The sequence below is a fragment of the Halichoeres trimaculatus genome, unplaced genomic scaffold (assembly GCF_033239565.1).
Source record: "Halichoeres trimaculatus isolate MK-OKI-2021-1 unplaced genomic scaffold, fHalTri1.1 fHalTri1_scaffold_13, whole genome shotgun sequence".
Classification (NCBI taxonomy): Eukaryota; Metazoa; Chordata; class Actinopteri; order Labriformes; family Labridae; genus Halichoeres; species Halichoeres trimaculatus.
The window spans coordinates 13791991-13813246 of NW_027437191.1; positions in this window are offsets into that span (position 1 = coordinate 13791991).

Here is a 21256-nt window from a genome sequence, read left to right on the forward strand (position 1 = left end):
CTCTTGGAGTAATCAAACTGTGTCTGAGGCTCAGTGAACTTTCTGAGATGGTGATTCTTCATGAAGAAAAGACACAACAAAACTTAGAAAAGCACTCAGAGAGCACAGACCTCTGCCAAGCATTTTGTGATTTTCACGCAACACTTAAGTCCTACTTCAATGTTTTACTCCCTTTCAGCAGACTGTCTGCTACAATTTGGCGTTAGTTGCAGGTTTGTACGATAATTTGTTACCTGACAGTGTTGAAAATGATGATGACCCAGTATATATTTCATAATCTGCCTCTTAGTTTCCAGAATATTGCCAGGATCTGGATCATACTTTTACATATGTCGGAAATTATCGTGACCTTGTCTTGTATTATTTTGCAAAGCAATCTGACCATTTATCATAGAGTATATACACATATGGTGAAAACAGTCCTATCCCACAATGATACAGGATCCTTTAAAAAGTCCTGGATCTAGACAGTGATCCGGATCACCTCCAAAATTTAATCACTACTTCCTTATCCCATTTTGAACTTTTCCTGAAATTTCATCCAGATCTGTTTGTCACTTTTTGAGTTATGTTGTTCACAAACAAACAAACGGACAAACTCCCAAAACTGGGCGAGAAGCGGGGTACACCCTGGACTGGTCGCCAGTCAATCGCAGGGCTGACACAGAGACAGACAACCATTCACACACACACTCACACCCAGGGACATTTTAGAGTGCTCAATTAACCTGATGAGCATGTTTTTGGACTGTGGGAGGAAGGCGGAAAGAACCCACGGGGAGAACATGAACTCCACATAGAAAGGCCCACCGGCCAAGCTGAGAACCGAACCAGTGACCTTCTTGCTGTGAGGCTGCAGCGCTAACCATTACGCCACCATGCAGCCCCTCAGTTTGACTTGGTGTGAGTCATTTTCTTTACTTGCTGAAAACCATATCAAACATGCATTCTGTGAGGGTTGTACCTCACACGGTCCATGGAGGTAAAAGTGATGATAACAGGCAAGTTAACTGAACAAAGCACAGACAAAATGTGTGTGTGTGTGTGTGTGTGTGTGTGTGTGTGTGTGTGTGTGTGTGTGTGTGTGTGTGTGTGTGTGTGTGTGTGTGTGTGTGTGTGTGTGTGTGTGTGTGTGTGTGTGTGTGTGTGTGTAAATATGTTTATTTCCAGTATGACAGTCCTTTTTGAATGGATGTGTATGTGGGGTTTGTGGTTCATGGAGCCAGCCTCAAGTGAACACCCACTGAACTGCAGTTTTTATCACTGTTGCATGAGATTTACACTTGGAGGTTGCAGCTTTGCCTAACTCAGCCTCAAACTGTTTTAAATCTGCTGATCGCACAAAATGTTATGAATATAATTACATAACAAAATGTTTAGGAAAGACTGCAGCTGTGACTTTAAAGCAATGGGAACTCTTGGCATTTTTATGTAGACCCTTTCTGGACCTGCTCTCTGATTTTAAGTCCATAAATAATAGCACATCCTGTTTACTAAGATGCTGAATGTCACCAAGCTGTTAAGTTGTCAGATCATTCATACACTTTACTCTAAACAAAGAGTGTTCTGACTTCAAAGCGCATGACAACAGCATTTAATTTTGCAATTGCATAAAGTTCTGCAGCCAGTCTTTGGTCTGGTGGTCTGCACTGCTGTGTCACATGGTTTCCTGCCGGCCAGGTCACGCGGAGTCGGCTGCTCCTTACTGGAAGACAGGAAGTGTTGGTCTGTGGTGTCTCACATGCTTCACATGTCTCTCTGAAGATGCTCGTCGGCTCATTTATAATGCATTAATGGACTGGGCCACAGGGAAGCCTGTCTCCTGATGGGGGAGTACCAGAGCACTCCCATTCATCATTTCTCAATGCAGACTCACAGCAGACAGGCCTATGATGTAGCTGCTTGGCTCAGGCCAGTAATAGAGAGCTGATCAATAGTTTGATAAGCCATTAGGTAAAAGTACAAATGTAGCTATAGAGGATATCAAAAAAGTTTGGCGTGTGAGCAGCAGCTACAAATCAGGTTTGACAGATTCTCTGGAACTTTGCAGCTATTTTGGACACACCCAGTCTTGTAAAATAAAAAACTTCTGATGCAAAGTTTTGCAGCGTTTGCTTCAGCCTCCAGCAACGCAACACACCGCCTCTCCAATGTTATGTCTCTTGTTGTGGCTATGATCAGAACATGATGCAAGGCAGGGCAGCGAACAAGAAACATGTGACTGGTGGCTCGGCTTTGCCTGGGGAGAGGGACCTCACCTTGATAGTAGCTGATGAAGTCTGACTTCACTTCAGGCGCTCAGACACCAAGCTGCGCTCCAGCCAAGAAAAAGATTTGAGGCACATGATGAGATCTTCTTGAAATGATAAAGATGATAGAGATGTCCCAGGGTTTCAGAGAAAAAGGCACACACATGTACAGTATGTGCAACCTTTGGCAAGGAGTTACTAACACAATGACACAAAGAGAAGACTGATGTTCTGAAGACGAACCAAGAAATCATAATGTGAATGTGTTGGCCTGTCAGAGTAGAGAGGAAGCCAAAATCATGTTGTGTGCTCACGCTGACGGGCACGCTAATTATCACCTTCTCTCTTGTAATTATGCGTCTGTCCTAGAGCATCACTCGAATTCATACACTCCATTTGAAGGGTGGCTTTAATGCCTGGATGGAAATTGATTCTTTTCTTGGAAGCCGTGTCAAATTCATTCCTCCAACTCAGACAGGCAGAGGCAAGATACCACTGTTCAGCTCTTCACAGGAAAGAGGTTAAACTGATTCTTCTCCCCTAATCCAATCCCACGAAAGAGTGTGCGCATGTGTGTGTGCGCGTGAGTGTTTGTATGTGATGAAGGCATGCGAGTAGGTGTTGTGTGTGGTTAGTGGGTGCAGAGCTTACATGCTGGTCTCTGCTTTTTGTTTGTTTCTTTCTCATCGGTGCACACTCGGGTAATAAACACCAACTCCTGCTGTATGATTATAAATGTGACAGCAATTTTCATCCTGACCACAGTGTTTCCTGCCATCAATCCAGTGTATTATATAAGAGGGGTCATCTGCTGGGTCAGGCTCACATAAGAAAATGTGAAAAACATCAGTAACTTCCTTTATTTCTTTAATGCATTCCTGTCTGTGTGCAGTTTAGCAATCACCAACTCATCAACTTTAGTGGAGGTAATTTTACTACGCAGCAAAAAGTTTAAACTTCACAATTGTGTTATATCAAATTTCACTTAGTCATACTCATCCAGCATGTCCAGAAATAAACCTTATTAAATATACATAAAGAAATGAGGACTTGGCCACAAAAGCATGTGAAATTGCCTTGATCAGCTTTTTCAAACAGAAAATCTCGTCTCAAAAAATTGATCTGGGAAATTTCACGAGCAGATATTTTTACTCATTAAAAGCACTTAGGACTTTGTTCATGGTTTTTAGTATGAAGATTAGCTGTTTCCTGTGGAGCTCTGAGCTTCACTGTAAATCTTTAAGCTTTGACTCGTCTTCGTTCTCGAGTTCCCTGGCCTGCAACATCCACCAGGAGACTGTAACACAGGTGTGTCCTCATAAAAATTTCTTACTTTCTTTCCTCTAAAACAGTTTCAATGATTTGAAAAAGCTACAGTCTTTGCTCTGTTATTCCTTCACAACTTTTTTGTCCTCTGTTGTACAATTATATCTTCAGGTGAACCAGCCTTTCTTGTTAAATAAATTCCACATAAATGAAATAAAGTAGTTTGGATGTCAGCTTTTTGTTTCTTACACATTGTTTCGGGGTGTTTGTCAATAAGGACCGAAGCTTCCATTATAGAGTGTGTAAGTAAAGAAAACAAGCCTTATCACTATGCACTCCAGCACAAATGGTGTTAATGGTATGTTTCACAACTGGCTGCTGATGTGATAATTGTGTTGAGTTTTAGAAATGTGACACATGGTTTGAAAAGGGAAGTTGAGCTGAGAAAAGAAAACTGTAAACCAGTCAGAGAAAACCAGGAGCCTCTCAAGAGGAACATTAGCATCAGCCCTGTCTCATTAGCAGTATGGTTTATGAGTTAAAGGTAATGCATTACCCCAGAGGTCCCAAGCTCGGCAACAACAAATTATCTGGAGGACGTGATGTGTGCCTTCATAATGACATGATGAGTGCTTATCGACTCGCACGAGACAGGCAAACGTGTTGGTACATGTACATGCAGGATGTTAATGCTGACATACAGCTCATAAACAAACCGTAGGTAGAGTATTCGAGTATGTGGCCAGTGTGTGTGTGTGTGAGACTCAGCAAGCCCCAGTTTAAAAGACGGATGTGCTTTTTGCTGAGTGACACAGAAAGAGGGATTCAAAGAGGCAGACCAGAAAGCCAGGGTCAAATCAGCTCAGAGAGCACCGTCACTGATGTACTTACACTTCATCACTTGCTAGATAAAACTTCAAACCTGCTCATGTTTGACCTCTCTAATCCCAGGTTTTATAATCTGTCCTTTCTCAGGGAGGCTGTAATTGTATTGTAAATCTCCACTTTTATATGAATTCATTGTTTCAAGGTCAGCTTTGAGCCTCAGCAATTAAACATGAGTGAGCTTGTCAATGAACCGCAGACTGGAGGGAGGAGACTCCTCAATAAAAAGCTAATTTGTTTAGAATATGAAACTTATTAAATTCCAACTTCTGATCTGCTTTGCATATTCTGTGCTAATTACAGAAAGAGGGGGGAAATGCCTCTTTTGCATATTGGAGGGAGTGAGGAAAAGCGAGGGAGGGAGTGTAACTGTGAAACAAAGAGAGAGAATAAAAAAGGAGAAGATTACATGCTGTTGGCCTCTATAATGAGATTGTCGTCAAATACTCCAACCAACTTTAATACCTCTCTGCTCTGTTTGAAGATTGTGTTTCCATTTGAGTCTGCCCTGACTGTCTGATTAATCATTTTTTAATCAGGATGCTTCAGTGAATAATTCAGCCCTCAAACGTCTTCTGAAGCTCTGAGACCACATAGTTTCACATTTATTTGGCCGTCTGGTTTGAATATTAATCACATTGATGAAATACAGAGAGTTGGATTCTTGACTCTGTTTCAGTGCTGCACTGCAGTAAAGAGCAGCCATTAACCAACAGGTGACACAACTGAACAGACGGTCCATCTTTTCAGAGAAAAATATCCTCTCATATATTTCATCATTCACTCTGTAGTCATTCTTCAAAGAGCGTACCTGTTGAACCCAAAGTGACTGAAAACTAGCTCTTAAGTGAACTTATTTCTACCTCAGCTCACACTGCTGTGGGGCCACAAATGACATGCAAACAGGTGGCTTATTGCCTCACTCCAGACTGACATCAATACGCTTTACATAGATTTGAATACATGGCATAAGACTCACCGGCACCTAAAGTGAGATGGGAAAGTCTTTAGTTAAAAGTTTGGTTAAGCTTCAGTAAGTGTCAGGGGCTATTTACACGACAAGGGTTTTAGGATGAAAAGCAAAGGTATTGTTGCATTTTAGCTTTGCGTTTACACGGAAACAGCATTTTAGCTGACCTAAAACGCAAACTTTCAAAAACGGCCACCAGAGTGACATTTTTCTGAAAAACTGCTGGCAACATTGCCACGTAAACAGTAAGCCGGCTTTTTCAGTGGAAACACTAACACCATGCTCCGCTTCGCATGAGCGCATACAACAGCACCACAGTACCGTTCTTACGCTCCTCCCGGACTTCCATGTGGTGCTTGTGCTGCTGTATCTGCTGACTGTCTTTTAACAAAATGTGCGTCTGTTACTTCGCTACTGCCTTTAGTATTCACCAATACACCAGATGATTCGTCCAACTCTACTCAGTGGAGATCTACCAAAAACAGTTTCTGGATAAGACAGTAATAGCGCCAACTACAGGCCTGGCATGCTTACTACAGCGTTTTCAGTCCATGTAAATGCAAATTTTTTCACTGCATTTTAGCATTTTCTAATTAAACGTTGTCGTGTAAAAGGGGCCTTAGAGGTTGCTTCACATAACCATGACATGTTTGTAACTTTATTTACCATGCTCAAGGCAATAGATGTTATTAATTCAAAGCAATATTTGATGTAAAATTACTGATGTAATTTTAGTGTAAGGAAGTCAGTGCTTGGAATAACCACAGTCATCGGTAATCTAAATAATAATTATTTCAAATATTACAACGCCATCACTCTTTCCCACAGTGGCGCATTACTTTGTATCCTACCTGGCTTGCTCAGCCAGCCACAGGACAGGAGTTACATATCAATTGTGTTTTTCCGGTTTTGTCCTTCTTTGCTGTGTGTGCTCTACACGCAGTTGTCTGTTCATACAGGAGCTACTTCACCATCATTGACGTACAAGGCAAGGACAAGCAGGTGAAGTCTAATATTGTACATGTAGCATATGTCTGTTTATGAACAGCTTTGTGCATAAGCATGATTTATTCGGAGAGTGCATAGACTGTATAAAATATGGACGTAGTCTCCACAACATCATTCGTCTGTTCCTGATACAGTGTAATGAAGCCAGTCCATGAATGCAGCCACATTCAATATGATGCACAGGCTTTGAGCTTCCTTTTTAACAGCTATCGGGTGCCTGTCAGTCACGTGCTGAGCTGTGGCTCTGATTGGACAATCAGATGATCCTAACATCTTCTAAACCGCCAGGATAGAAAAAAATTCACTACAAACTCAGTGAGCGCCAATGGTGAAATTAGCACTTCAGACCCAAATTGTTTTCTGAACCAGGCAAGCGGTAGTGGGAGATGTTAGAAAAGTTATTTGTGTGCCTATGTATGAATAAAGTTGCAAATTTTTAAGAGCCAAACTGGTTTCCCGCGTACTTTTTGTTGCCTGCTGCCAACTGGTCGAGTGTTTGGGGTTTACTCCCAAAGTTAGCATTAACTCTGGCCCTGGCACAGACCACTGAAAGCCTCCCCTGTAATTCCCAACCATGGTCCTACACCAAAGCAGGAAGGTTAACACTACATTATGTCCCAGAGCAAAACCTGCTCAAAAATTTGATGTCTTTATATGTTTAAAGTTTATCAAAAAAGTAACTCAATAACTACTTTCCTTGGTAACTAATTACATTTATGAAGGAGTAATTTGTTACTCATTTAACTACTATTTTGGGGAAAGTAATGAGTAGCTTTAACTAATCACGTTTTCAAAAGTAATGTGCCCAACACTGATAGTGGATAGCATGGATACAAATGCTGCAATGTTTTGCAGTTGTTTCCTGCTTTGGTGTATTTTTGGCCTCATATCTTTCATATATTCCTACCATGTCTTCTCTTAATGCAGTTGTTTGTGCTTTTTTGTTTTGTTTTGTTATGGACTTTTGCATGTGTTCCTAAATTTGCATCCTTTGCGCATTTGCAGCACAGCTTAACTTCCCCTTTTGCCATCTGTACAACGCCCACCACTAAGGATCCGAGCACTGCCATAGACACACCTGTTTCCATACACACTATCAGAGAAGAGAAAGGGGCTTATTTTTCACTCACACTTTCTCTTTCCGCATCTACCTCCCCCCTCTATCCGATTATTCATTCGAGAGCTAAAAGTCAAAGTTTATCTCTGTCTCTCTCAGTGGGTCTCTTTGGCTCTGTCAATCTCACCCTAGAGCCTCCACTCTATTACGCTCTCCTTTTATCGTCTCCTCCAGCCTTAGGTGGGGAGGGGGCCAAATTTATGATACTTATGATGTTCGGTGGATCAGCTTTGGGAACAGAGTCAGGCTGTCAGTGTGCATGAGTCATGCACTTGCTACATTCATAAAAACTGAAATACAGAAAGAAGTCAGGCAGCATAATCATCACTCAGGGGAGAAAAGCAGAAAAAAAACTGAAGTTGCAACATTTTTGCGCAAAAGATAAAGACAAAGAAAATCTCCATCAGCTGTCTTATAGATAACTATCTCCATGAATGATTTATGAAATCATTCTGGAATTGAAATTAGAGTCCACAGTATCAACCCCTCGCCATCATTACTCTCTTTCATCACAGCCATCTTATCAGCTCTGTCTTCCCCCTGAGTTCAGTGACTGTGTTTTGCATATGGCCAGCAGGTTTTGCATGTGAGTCACATTATTGTCACCTCGCTGAATTGCATTAGAGAAAGTGAATGTCTCCCAAGAGTGAAAAAAAAGGAATGGAGATGGTGGGGGAGACAGTGAAGGAGATGGTGGGGGAGTTCTCCAGGCAGGGGTGAATTCAATCTGCACTAACTGAGGGGGAAGTTTGTGTCCTGCCCTCCTGTGAATTAGCCTCCAGACTCCAGCTCACTTTTCTTTTTACAGCACAGTTTAACATCTGCTGAATCCTGTGCCCTTTTGTTTCAAATCCACCACAGGTAGCAGAAATTAATCATAGCTCGGGCTGATTGTCTGTTAATAAAGCCTCGGGGCAGAAGTGCACTGTTTCTTGAACTAATTAAGAGCTGAAGTGCTGTTCTGGCTAAAATTTAAAGATTGCAATGCTTAGTGAATCTTTGCCCAGAAAAACTACAATGTGTGTGATGGCTTTTTTTTTCCTTTCCGCCTCTGAAGTCATGGGGGATGTTGGCCTAGTTTGGGCAGAATACAGTCAGCATATCAATGTGTGGCTGCAAGCATAGACTTTTAGTGGGTCTGTGTATCATTTTGGGGTGTTCAGCATCACATTTGATGTGGGCTGAGTGTCTCTAATTTTTGTGAGTGGGGGAAAAACCATTCTGTAGAGTTTTTGTTTTGACTAAAAGCTGAGGATGGTCCTGGTTTGGGTAGATATTTCTATAAGACTTTTGCTCTATGTGTTTATATGAAAATATCCAAAATATTAATCCAAAAATATTTGTATATGTAATTGTAGTTTAAGGCACTCTTTAGTCTTTGTAGCCCTCTAACATCTAAGTCTATTTTTAGTCATTTAAGTCCCTACATTTTTGTCACTTCAGGCTTTTTCTTGCTTTAAACCAAACTATGACCTTCAGTCTTGAAAAATGGAGCCCATGCCAAAGTGCTAAAAACTGAATTTTCTCACATGTTCCTTAAAGCTATCTGTAGAACCCGAACCATTAAAAAATGTCTCCTTTCCATTTAAGGTAAACATGTTTGCCATCAGGTGCAAAATGAAAAATTTTAAAAAAAAATGTTCTGACTATCTCATTTCTCTATCACCACACACGTAATGGGAAGTAATTTTTTTTTTTTTTTTAAAGTTATTTTTGAAGATTTCAAAATTGCATATTTCTCATGGCTTGATTGGCATCAATGAAAATGATAAAAGTTGCATGTAGGCTGTGAATTTGTACCCACAGTACACTTGTTCCAGTTCCAGGTAAGTGACAGAGCTAACTCTGTACCCCTCAGCTAACTCAGCCTGTTGGAGCAATGCATTGCTCATATTTTGATGGATTATATAGATATTGGGGGAAATATCATGGGTTGTCTGACAGTCCACTCCTGAGCAATAAGGGAGGATTTAGGTAGACTGGGTGATTAAAAAACAACTCTTCAACAGATTCCCACAAGGTGGGTATAAACTTCTTTTCAACATAGCTTTATTAAATGTGAAAGTGTCAGAGTTATGTCAAATGGGCAGCCCATCTCCCAGCAGTAATTCGTTTAAAGTGTGCTTCAGTGACACTTGACCCATATGACATGTGATAACATACATAATCTATAGGGCATGCTCAAATCACTGGGATCAGGGCTCCAAAGCTCTGAGTGGCATTAAGCAGACAGCAGTCATATATGCGACAGCCTGCCAAATCCAGAGATGCCGGGAGAGAAATGGCCACATCAGCAGCAGCTGCACTCAGAAATGTTACTGTACTCATCCATCCAGAGGGCTGAAAAGCAGCTTCAAACAGACTGTGAAATCCATCTCCACGGTTTGAAGGAAGGCGGAGAGAGACAGATTTTGATTCTTATACAGGAAGAAAGAAAGAAAGAAAGAAAGAAAGAAAGAAAGAAAGAAAGAAAGAAAGAAAGAAAGAAAGAGGGGATTGGCAGTGACGAGAGAGACAGACAGCCCAAGAAAGAGAGACGGTCGCTCCGATGAAGTTATTGATGTTAAATCGACTTTGGAACATCTGTGAGCCCATTTGGTCCTGTTAATTATACAGCACTAATTTAACTCCAGCTCTGACACAAAGAGAAGTGTGGAGATGCTTGGTGAACTGTGGAGCAAGATGTCCTGACTCCTACTTTATCTCCTGTTCAACCTGCCTGATGCTCTCAGCTATTGTATATCTCTGTTTGTGCATCTCTTTAGTAATTAAGCAGACTTCTGTTTGGTTAACTGCTCTAGTTCCTGCAACTGTTAACTACCTACAGAGGAAGAAACAGTTTGAATGCAGCTCATTAGAGATAAGATCTATGGCAGATTATGTTTTTTAATAAATGGAGTGAAGGCTTTTCTTGAGAGATAAGGCAAAAGGTCCTTGAATGATTTCATTATTTGAGCGCCCACAAAAACATTTACATCCTTTTTGCTCGTTTGGAGGAATGACTAAGTTTGTTTCCAATACCCTTTTTCCATCACAGTACTGATTCCTTGTCCAGTCTCAAGCAATGATCAAAACTGAGATGTTGTCTGTTATACTTGCACTAAAAAAAATATCATAATACCATCATTAAGTAAGCACTGGCTGTGTATGGGTGAGATATGGTTACTATCACTGCACATTAAGCCTAACCTAAGCATATCGTACGGGCTGAGCAAATGTTAGCATGAGCTGAAGCTAGCCACAGCTAAGCTAAGCTTCTTTTGACTGATAGTAGTTCGAATCTATACAAACATAAAATCCAAAAGTTATTTGAATTTGAATTTGAATTTATTTGATAGGGTTGATGCAGTTTAACATAGTTCACAACAAAGCATGAATCTGATGTGCTGCACAGAGAAGTTATAGCGAGTGCTAATTTCCAACTCATGTTTCCAGTCGGGCCTTTAAAACAATGATCATAAAATGTGCATTTACCAGCAATAAAATGAACAGAAAAAATTACAGGATAACAGTAAAATTATAAGGACAACATCAACCTAAAAAACAACAACAAATTCCTAGTTCAAAACAGGAATTAAAAACACGGCAGACTAAAAATGGTTACAGCTCTGTTTTGTTTTCAGCCAGCACTTGACCTTAACAGCGAAGGATTTCAGGTCTGTGTTCGGTTTGATTTCAGTTGGTAATGAATTGGTGAATGAGTTGGTTTTCCCCCTTTGACAGAGAAGGCTCACTGTCCCAATTTTGTAGGTCAACATTATATGTTATTGCAGGGGTCACCAACATGGTGCCCGTGGGCACCTGGGTGCCCTCAAGAACCACTTAAGGTGCCCGCGGGAGTGATCCAAAAAACAACACTGGTCACAATGGAGCTCCTTACTACTATCATAGAATAGAATAGAATAGAATAGAATAGAATAGAATAGAATAGAATAGAAAATACTTTATTTATCCCCGATGGGAAATTCAGGAGTCACAGCAGCAATCAAGAAAACCAGAGTAAGAAAGTGTATAGAAAGTGCAGAAATGTCCACAAGAAAATAGATTAGGACATCCCGTCCACCACTCTCCAGCCCAGCCAGTCTGCACCTCCACACCGGACTGAGCCTTCCCAGCAGTTCAGTCTCTGTCTCCTGGATCCTGTCTGCCCACAACAGGCAAAGCTCCTCCAATGTGGCGCCGGCAACCGATGTCAGCTCCGTCAGCCACATCCGTGAACAGCACGATGCCACTCTGCCCTCCGGCAGCTCCTCTGCCGCTGGGTTAGCACGGCTAGCTCGTCCATCCCTCCAGAGATAGATCCCACGTTCACAATGATGGATGGAAGGACAGGTCCATGTCGTCACCTCCCAGCTCACACCCGAGAACCAGCACGCCATCCTCACCTCCTTCTCCTCACCTAGAGGGAAATCATCAAGCCCTACACCAGTTAGCATTGACATGCTACAGGCTGCTAACTGCTAATTCCGCATGTATACAATGCAGCCATGGTTACATGTGGGATCTCCAGACAAACACAGGAGAAAAGTAGTAAAAAATATCGCTGAAGCCACGAAAAGTTTGGTGTCCATGACCAAAAATGAACCATACAAAGTAATGATCCACTCCAAATACAAAGATTACGAAAAAGAGACGAAAAAAAAATACAAGAAACGGACAAAGAAGAGAGAGCTGCTGCAAAAGGCAGCTACTTGGGCAGCGCCTAGCAACCATCATTGTTGTGTAAATCATTGTAATATAATTACCATTGACCTGTATGCAGTCTCTTCACATAGTATTACCACTTCTTCTATGATAAATGATATTAAAAAGTGATCTGTGCAATTTTTTTCAGAAAGTTTTTGTCAGACAAGTAGCCCTTCGTGCCACTCATTACCCGTGAGGTAGCCCTCGGTCTAAAAAAGGTTGGTGACCCCTGTGTTACAACATAACTGCTTTAAACGTTGTATTTTATTTATTACTATTTTGATCATCCTAACAATGCATCATCGTAACTTGGCTTTGAAATGTTTGCTGGTCAAAATCTATCTACCCTCATCATGCTAGCTTTGACCAATTCTTTTTTATATAAAGACAAGTAGGTGACAATATGAGTTCTTTCCAAGCAACACAGATAACTAAAACTGGGTGGTGACATTGTGAAAATGTGGAGAGTTTTATGTAGGAATGATGCAAATTCACAAAACCAGAAGTGGAAAAATCTGATCTTTATTGAGCTATTTGTGCCACAATGACCGATCAGCATCCAGTGACGTACGGCTCAAAGATGGCCATTCATCTGGATAAGTGGGACAAGCTGATTGTATCTGTGTGGGGCAACTCTGTGACACTTTGTGTCGACACTGTTTTTTTTTTTGAGGGCAGGGATAAAAATAAGCTGGTTAGAAAGTAAGTGAGGAGGCTAGATTAGCTGAAAACCTTAGTCAGCGCTAGCTAGTACGCACTACCACAGTTAGCATAAACAGTGTCACCTCCCTGTGAAGTCTAACTCAACTGATTCCTCACAATAATTTTGGAAGTTAACTCCAAACATTCAAGTACTCACAAATTTAACACACCCATTACTTTAATAGCGTCTGATGCAAACAATGTAAATCCTTAGCTGCCAGTAGGAGCTCAAATTTGCACCATTGCTGTGTTAGCTATTGTAAGGGAAAGTCAAACAAGTTGACTTTTCATAAGGCCCATAAACAACAAGATTCTGTGTGTTTACAAGTGTGATGACAACTTCAGTTAGCAAATCTCTTGTATTACCAAAATTTTAAAAGGATTTTTAAAAAGCTTATTGAACATTTTTTAATCAATTCAATTAAGTGCATACTACCACAGTTATGGCAAGCATTATGCATACAAGTGTATTGCTCTGAGACAAAAACATCAGCCAGATCTCAACTATACAAACAGCCCCAAAACCTTGTGTTGAATTGAATGATGAAATCTGAACCCAAACGAAACGCATCCATAGAGAAAGACGTGCCGGGCATTCTGATTGGTTATATAAGAAGGGCATACAGGGAGAGCAAGTGCGCACACACACACACGCACACACACAGACACGCACACACTCTCATGCAGACCCTAGAGGCCTGTGTTTGCCTTTCCTGTAATCTGAGCTTCCGTTCTCTGAAGAATGATGTAACTGAATGCCAGCCCTGAACCAAATAGGAGAGCCAGCCAGCAAGCCAGACACACTGAACTGTGTCTCTGCATATGTGTGTGTGTGAGTGTGTGTGTGTCTGTGTGTGTGCGTGTGTGCATTCTTTATTTCTCTTTACATCATTTATATCACTATTTACAACTAATTGCAGAGGATGGTTGGACCAAGGAGTTATTCTATGTTGCTCTTCTTTGCCTCTGCAGATTTTTGCTGCAGTAAACATGATGTTTTATTGCATCACGTTGCCCTGCAGATACTTTTACAAGGTCACCAAGATGTGGCAGCCAACCAATGCACACACAACTCCTGTAACACTCAATCTCTGACTGGTTTGTGGACTAACAACGCAAGCTATTCAGAGCCAAGTACACACTGTCTCAGGCTGTGACTTGGTCAGGAGGGTGTGTAGTGAGGCATCTGAATGGATGTTCAGGAACAATCTGCCTTTGACTCTTTTCCGATCTTCTTTTGTTGCTTTCTTGTCATTCATTGTTATATTATCTGATATTTTGCTTCCTTCCTAATTCTTCATTTTTTTCCGCTGATGCTCTTGTGTAACAGAAAGTATTCCCTGCTAACTGGCAGTGAGTCATCACCCTGGGCTCTCCCTCTAAGTACTGAGCCTTGAGTATCCCTTACCATCTTCCTGCTTCAGAATCACCAGCAGGAAGCTAATTTGTTAATTCTATAACTGCTCCTTGAGACACTCCTCTCTGCATCTGCTCTCCAAATAGCTGTGCCATCTTCCTGCCTGACAGACATGTAGGATATCAATAATAAATTACTCAAAAATGGAAATGCATTTTTCTGTTAAGTTCCAAAAAGTCTTTCTCAACTTTAGTGAGAGATGTGGCTCATGGCTTATACTTTAACTGTATAGCATGTTGCAACATAAGCATGTTGTGCAAAAGAAAGGGGCTCAGTCTTCAGCCTGGTGGTGAAATAGGTCAGGGGTTTCTGTACTTTGTAACACTGCACTTGATGCTAAGGGGGTTGCCACACAAGTTTTAAGTGTGTGTGTGTGTGTGTGTGTGTGTGTGTGTGTGTGTGTGTGTGTGTGTGTGTGTGTGTGTGTGTGTGTGTGTGTGTGTGTGTGTGTGTGTGTGTGCGTGCGCACTCTCGCAGGTCTCTGCTTGTTTTCCTCTCCATGTGACCTATTTGCTGATCGACCACAGTGTTCCCCACTCTTCTGGGGTTTCCATGCCAACGCAGCCAGTGGCAAGACAAAAGATGAGGTCTCACTTGGTCTTGATCAAAGAGTCCACTGCTCCAGTCTGTTGCTCCTCATATCTGGGTTCAGAAACTGATACATGACATACACAGAGATACAGAAAGAGAAAACATTGTTCAGCAGAGACTCCCCATCTTATTTAGACAGATGTTCTCCCTCAGCTCAGTAAGATGAGCTCAAGTAACCTTTTCAAAACATTAACAAAAATCATTCTCAACATATTTCTTGTTGATAACATGTTATTCAGTGGACAGTGTTATCAGTAAAGCTGATCAGGGGATGTTGAAAGAAGTTATTTAAAAAAAAATAATAAAGTTACAGTAGTTATTTTATTACATCAGTTCTGAACAACTGAAAGTTCATGAAGAACATTGACCTTTCAAGCTGTTTACCTTTGCTTGAAACTCACACTTTCACCTATTTACTGAATACCATTTGCTTGCAATTTCATCTTTTTGGTACTTTTCATGATATCCATTGAAGCTGTTAAACAATTTTATCTAACTACATCAGCCAACTAGTCATTTTAGCTTTTTATTTTAGCTGTTCAGTGCTATGAGCTAACTACCAGTATGAATGTCATCTAGCTAACAATTGCAGTTGTGATTACTTCAAGCTAACTTTTGTTGCTCTTTAGTACTTTTGAACTTATTCATTTAAGCTGTTTAGATCATTATTTCAGCAATTGGATACTTTTAACTTTTTATTTCAGTTGTAAAATGCTGTAAATATTTTTTTCTGTCAATATCTTAAGCTAACAGTTTCACCTGTGACCTCATTACATTTCACTGTGTTCAGAGCTTTTGTCACTTTAAGTTGATTTTTACATGTTTTTACAGGGTGCATTATAACCAATAATTTTAACCATTTTCAGTCAAATATCAGCTGCTAAGCTTTTTATCCCTCTGCTGTTACCACAGAAATTTGTTAAATGCTTGATCTTGATTGGTACGTTTCTGCAATAACTGGTTTGTTATTTAGGTATAACAATGCTTTTTTTTTTTTTTAAATCGATAGCATATTGCTGGACAAAGTTCTGTTTGGGTGATGCTTTAGTATATCAATCACCGCATCGTCCTGCAAATCAGGGGCTGCTGACGTGGTTTATGTGTTTCTGTTGATCTTCTCAAAATGAAGTTTGGAAAACAGAAATAAGTAAAGCTACATGGTTCAACAGGAAAAGCATTATAATCAGTAAAATCAGTCATAATTTTGTGTAACATGGATAATTTCCTTTAGAAGTAATATTGTGGTAGTGTTGGGGTCATTGTAACATTGTCTTGCCTTGCATTTTGCCTTGCAGAGCTAACTAGCCACATCAGTTTAAGCCATTTTATAGCTGGCTATATCAACTTTACATCCACCCAAAACACATACTTCCTCACTCACACTTACTATTTTGGTGCACAAGTGTGTTCACATTGACAGTATGGAAAAATGCAATGTACTTTGAACACGAACATAATTTTGGGTAAGTGCAAAGCTGCAGTGTTTGATTTGGGAGAACACAAACCTAAAAGATTTTGTAAACTGTTCTGGGAAGTGCATAGTGTATGCAGTGCAGTTCATGTTCTTACAGAAGTATACGATTTGAGATATAAAGCTTTAGGGCCAATCCCAATTGTCACTCTTTCCCCTTTGTCTCATCCCTTCTTCTATCCCTTTCTCTTGGCCCTCCGTTTTGGATTTGGTCTTTAGCAGTGGCGGCTGCTGGTCAGTCAAGGAGGGGAGGCTCACTTTTTGCCCGCCTACATCATAAATTTGTTTAATTTAACGTAAATTCTACCCTCCATTCCTGTTCAAGAAAATGATCTGTGACCCTGTCGTACCAACCAGGTGTTTTTTCCAGGGATTTTACTAGTGTTCGCTCAACGCTCGTCATTTTTAAGAAAGGTAAACTCGCTGGGGATCGATAAAGCCTCCGAGTCAGTCCAGAACAACTGAATGTTTAATGTCAGAAGATGCTTCAGTGGAGGGTTATACTTCAAGATCGCTGACTGGCTCATTTCACTGTCAATCAAAAAGGGATTCGACCTCACACAGATCATCCAATCATCATGCAGAAGCCCAGCGTCCAGGCCAGCCCACTGCCTCATAGACCCCCAGAGACGCTGAGTGTCTGATGGGTGGGACAAAGTCCAGTGTTTATCCAATGACCGTCCAGTTTCCACAGTGGAACAACCCACTCTACGCTTCCCCGCTGAAGTCAGAAGACGCTCAGCGTCTGACTGTGTTAAAGTGCTGAGATGCTGGGAGGATGAAAAAGAAGGAGGTGGAGCCAGTTACCTGTGATAGGAGCTGATTCTGAACAAAAGATGAAGGAATATTTGTGCATATTTTGTCAATGAAATGTACACACAGCAGAACATATCACCACTTTGTTTGGTGACATTTTAGGGGAAGCTGAGCTTCCCTTGCAGTCTTAGAGCAACATCCACTGGTCCTTAGTGCAAGTTACTAGCTGTTGATTTCGCTCATGCAGTGACAACAGATACTGTTCAAAATGCTAACCATTGCTTCTCAATGCATGCAGCAATTCACATTTGATATACTCTAAATATGTTTATTTCCCTTTTTCACCACAAGCATAAAGATTTATGAATATACTAAAATCACATGGGCATGGATTTTAAAAAAAAGTAAAGCTTTCCGTTTTCCACCTGGTAACTGAAAGTCGTTCACCCCCTGTGGAACTAATTGGTGTGGACTCAGGGGAATCACTGCTGTCGAGCATTGATATTAAGCACCCACAGCATTGGTGTGGGTTTGTGTACCCTGCCAAATTACAGGGTAACTAAAATAGCACCAGTCTAATTGTAGATTTAGAAAAAGGTGAAAATAATGAGAAGTGAGCAGGGAAATATGCAAATGAAATATAATTGGACTTATTTAAAATAGATTGGTGGGTGAATAAAGACAGCAAAGGATTTTATTTTATATAGCTTTGTAAAAAAAGATAGGAAAACCGAGTCTGGATCTCATGCTGAATACTGGATGCTGTATTGACAAGACCAGAATGAAAACATTTGCTGATGACGATGAAAAAGCCAAAATCAACATCCTTATCGTGTTAATTTAATACTTGTTGTTTTTCACAGAGGAATTGATTTCATTGGCTCACTTTTTGTTCACACAACTTGCTCTGACGCACCTCAGATTCTCCGTTTTGATATAAAAGCTCTCTGATGTCAGTTACAGAATGGGTGCTTGTTTCCACTGACACTACAGCTTGTGGGAGATAAATAGTGTCTGCTCCTCTGGTGACACAGCATTATCTTTCTCCCTAAATGGAAGCACTTTGCCAAGTTCCTGCACGTCGGCCGAGCAAACAAGCTCATTCACCGCGACCATAAGTGAAGCTGAAGTAATGCATTCACACAAACAGCACAGGGAGGATAAAAAGTTGAAAAGCAGCACTGTATTTAACAGCCTTGTGAATGAATGAGCGAAGAAATGCCACAGCAGCTGCATTTAGTGACAAACTTTCCACTTCATTCATCAGAAGAGAAAGAGGAAAAAAGGGGGTTAGGGGTAAAAAGAGACGAAACTAGAATGCAAAAGTGAAAGAGATTTGATGAATGAAAGGAGGAAAGAAAAGGAGAAACAGTAAGAGTGAGCACTGTAAAAACAAAAAAGGAGAGCGTCTGAAGGAAGAGAACAAAGGATGATGTTTGGAAAGACAGAGAGTCAAGTTCAGACTTTCAAAAAGGTGCAGCGCCTGACTAATTTGTGAGCGCGGAGACCTCAACCAACCAAAGCCAATTTGTGAAGCTCAAGGTGACCCCCAGGAGACTGTAGCAGTGTGTGAATGTGTGTGTGTGCGTGTCGGTGTGAGACCCAAAGAAACAGAGAGATGCAGTGTTTACCTTTCCTTTTTTTTTTTCTTTTTTTTTTTTTTTTTATAAATCCTCATCAGTGCCGCTGTAAACAAACAAGCGCAGCTTCAACCAATCACAAACAGCCACATCGGCATCCTTAGACACACACACTCATACACACACACCCTGCATCCTCATCACGGGGGAAGATTAATGATCGCGCTGTTGTCTCTTCTAGATAACTGGCTCATCATCAGCCAAGCATCCCGCCTGGCTGATCAATCATCTTAATGTAAAGAGATAGACTCTGGCTGCTTTAACCACAGCCGCATTCATCTGATGATTGCTCATTAAAGCTGCTGTGAACTCCTCCTGTGAATGCTATGATGTGCCCAGTATGTCCATAACAGCCTTTTATTACATGGCTTTATTTGACTTAAATGATTATTAGAGAGTAGAAGATGTGTAAATAAAGCAATGAAAGTCTGTTATTGTCATTTCAATTATTTTTTAATTTCTCTCAGCAAGCATCAGTGAAACCTGAAGGTAACATTCTTTTCCCAGGTTGCCAGATATTAGGTGCACCAGGATTTTTGAATGCAAGATTGTGGTGCAAAATGATGGCAAATAGTCCACATTTAGTAGAAAATATGTACATTCTATGCAATAATGATCACTCTGATCACAGCTAACTTTTTGAGCTGGCCTCCTGTTTTTTCCTTGGTGATATAGTATTACAGCCCAGGAATTTCAGCTGTGTTTTGTTTTGACGTTTATTTTCCTTAAATCAGTGACCCAAATTTTTTAGTGATATGAAAAAAAGAGAAAAAAAATATTGAAACACATCACTGCACGTAAATGATTCATGTTGCATAAACCGTAAAGTTTATTAAGTTATGATTAAATTGTATTTTGTGTATACACTGTTAAAAAGAGGATAAGTAGCCAAAGAAAATGAAACAAAAAAGGACTCTTTATTAATTATTTTTTCTTTCATTTTTTTTCATCTTTCTGGTGTCAGCCCTATGCTCTCACATTTCTAGCACATTTTTAAAAATGTATGTCTCACATTCCTAAATTTCCTATCCTCCCACAAGATTTTTTTGGAAGCACTTTATAAAAAATGAATGAGTAGTTTTATTTCAATCAGCAGCAGCAGCAAATTGTAACAACCATAACCAATTAAAATAAATAAATGAATAAAATAAAATAAAATAAAATAAAATAAAATAAGAATATCCCCAATCACAAAGGATTAAGTAAAGCTTATAGATGACAAAACCTTGATTTGACTGTTTAAGTGGTTTGAGTTTTTAAGTCAAAAATGACTGCATGGTTAAAATGCATTTTTGTTATTTTTTTGTATTTGTTATGTTTTGTACAATATTGACTGTACTATGATGTGCAAGTGAAAAAAAAACACTTTATTAGCTGAAAAATCTCCAGGGAGTGAGAGACTGACAAGAAATCTGTGGGGAGATGGTAGAACAACATGCACCAAATCATGGCCGTTTCAGGAATTGATCCCACAACTGTATTCTCTGCACACGGGCTGCCTGCTCATCCATCTGATCAAAATCAGTGCCTCTGCACTTTTAGTTTTAATCTGTTTGAAAAAACTCTTCTGATGTTTAATCAGAACATACCATCAGAAGCAGTTTCTTGAGAGTCTCGGAGCAAGAGGATGAAAATGAACTTCCTCGCAATGGAGTTCAGTCAGGAGGTGTAGGATGTTTCTAGCAGACATAAAAGACCCGAATAAAAGAAAAATATGCAGATTTCCAGCTGACGGAATATCAATTCGTTTGTAGGAGTCTCTGATATCTTTGATTAATTCCTCTCTGCTGCACTGTGTTTCACTCTCCAGCTTTGAGTGTATGGGCATATCTGACAAGAACATAATGAGATCACTTCAATCACATCCCTGCAGAAATGCAGATGCTTGCATCTATGTTGCATTATGCTGTTCATATTGTTTCACCAGGCTGATGGGGGTGTGCATTTGTGGGTGTGGTGTGGGATGACGAATGCTCTCCTGTACACTGGATTAATGGAGTCAACAGTACCCTGTGGCATCTCTCTGATTATGCACCAGCCAACGCCACACACTTCAGAAAGATAAATAAAGAGCTCAAACCAAGCTGTCTACATATAATACATAGATATGTGCACAAGGACACACACACACACACACACACACACACGCGCGCGCGCGCGGAGGCTTTTGATGATATCTCATATTTGCATATGCTTTCATTACATACATTCTTTATGCATATGGATACCCGCCTAAAGAACATGGATTCCAGGTGTTTGCATATATGAGCGTATGTTTATGTGGATCTACGGGATTCATACTGCAGGAACAAATAAAACTCATACACACACACAGTAACACACACACGCAGACACACATTTTTTTCTAAGCAGGGTGAATCACCAACCTGCCTGTCTTCCTCGGGGTCTCCATCCGGATGACTCATCCTCATCAAACGTTGGCCCTGCAGAAAAATCAACACACTCCCATTCACACGTCCAATCACACATCCATTGAT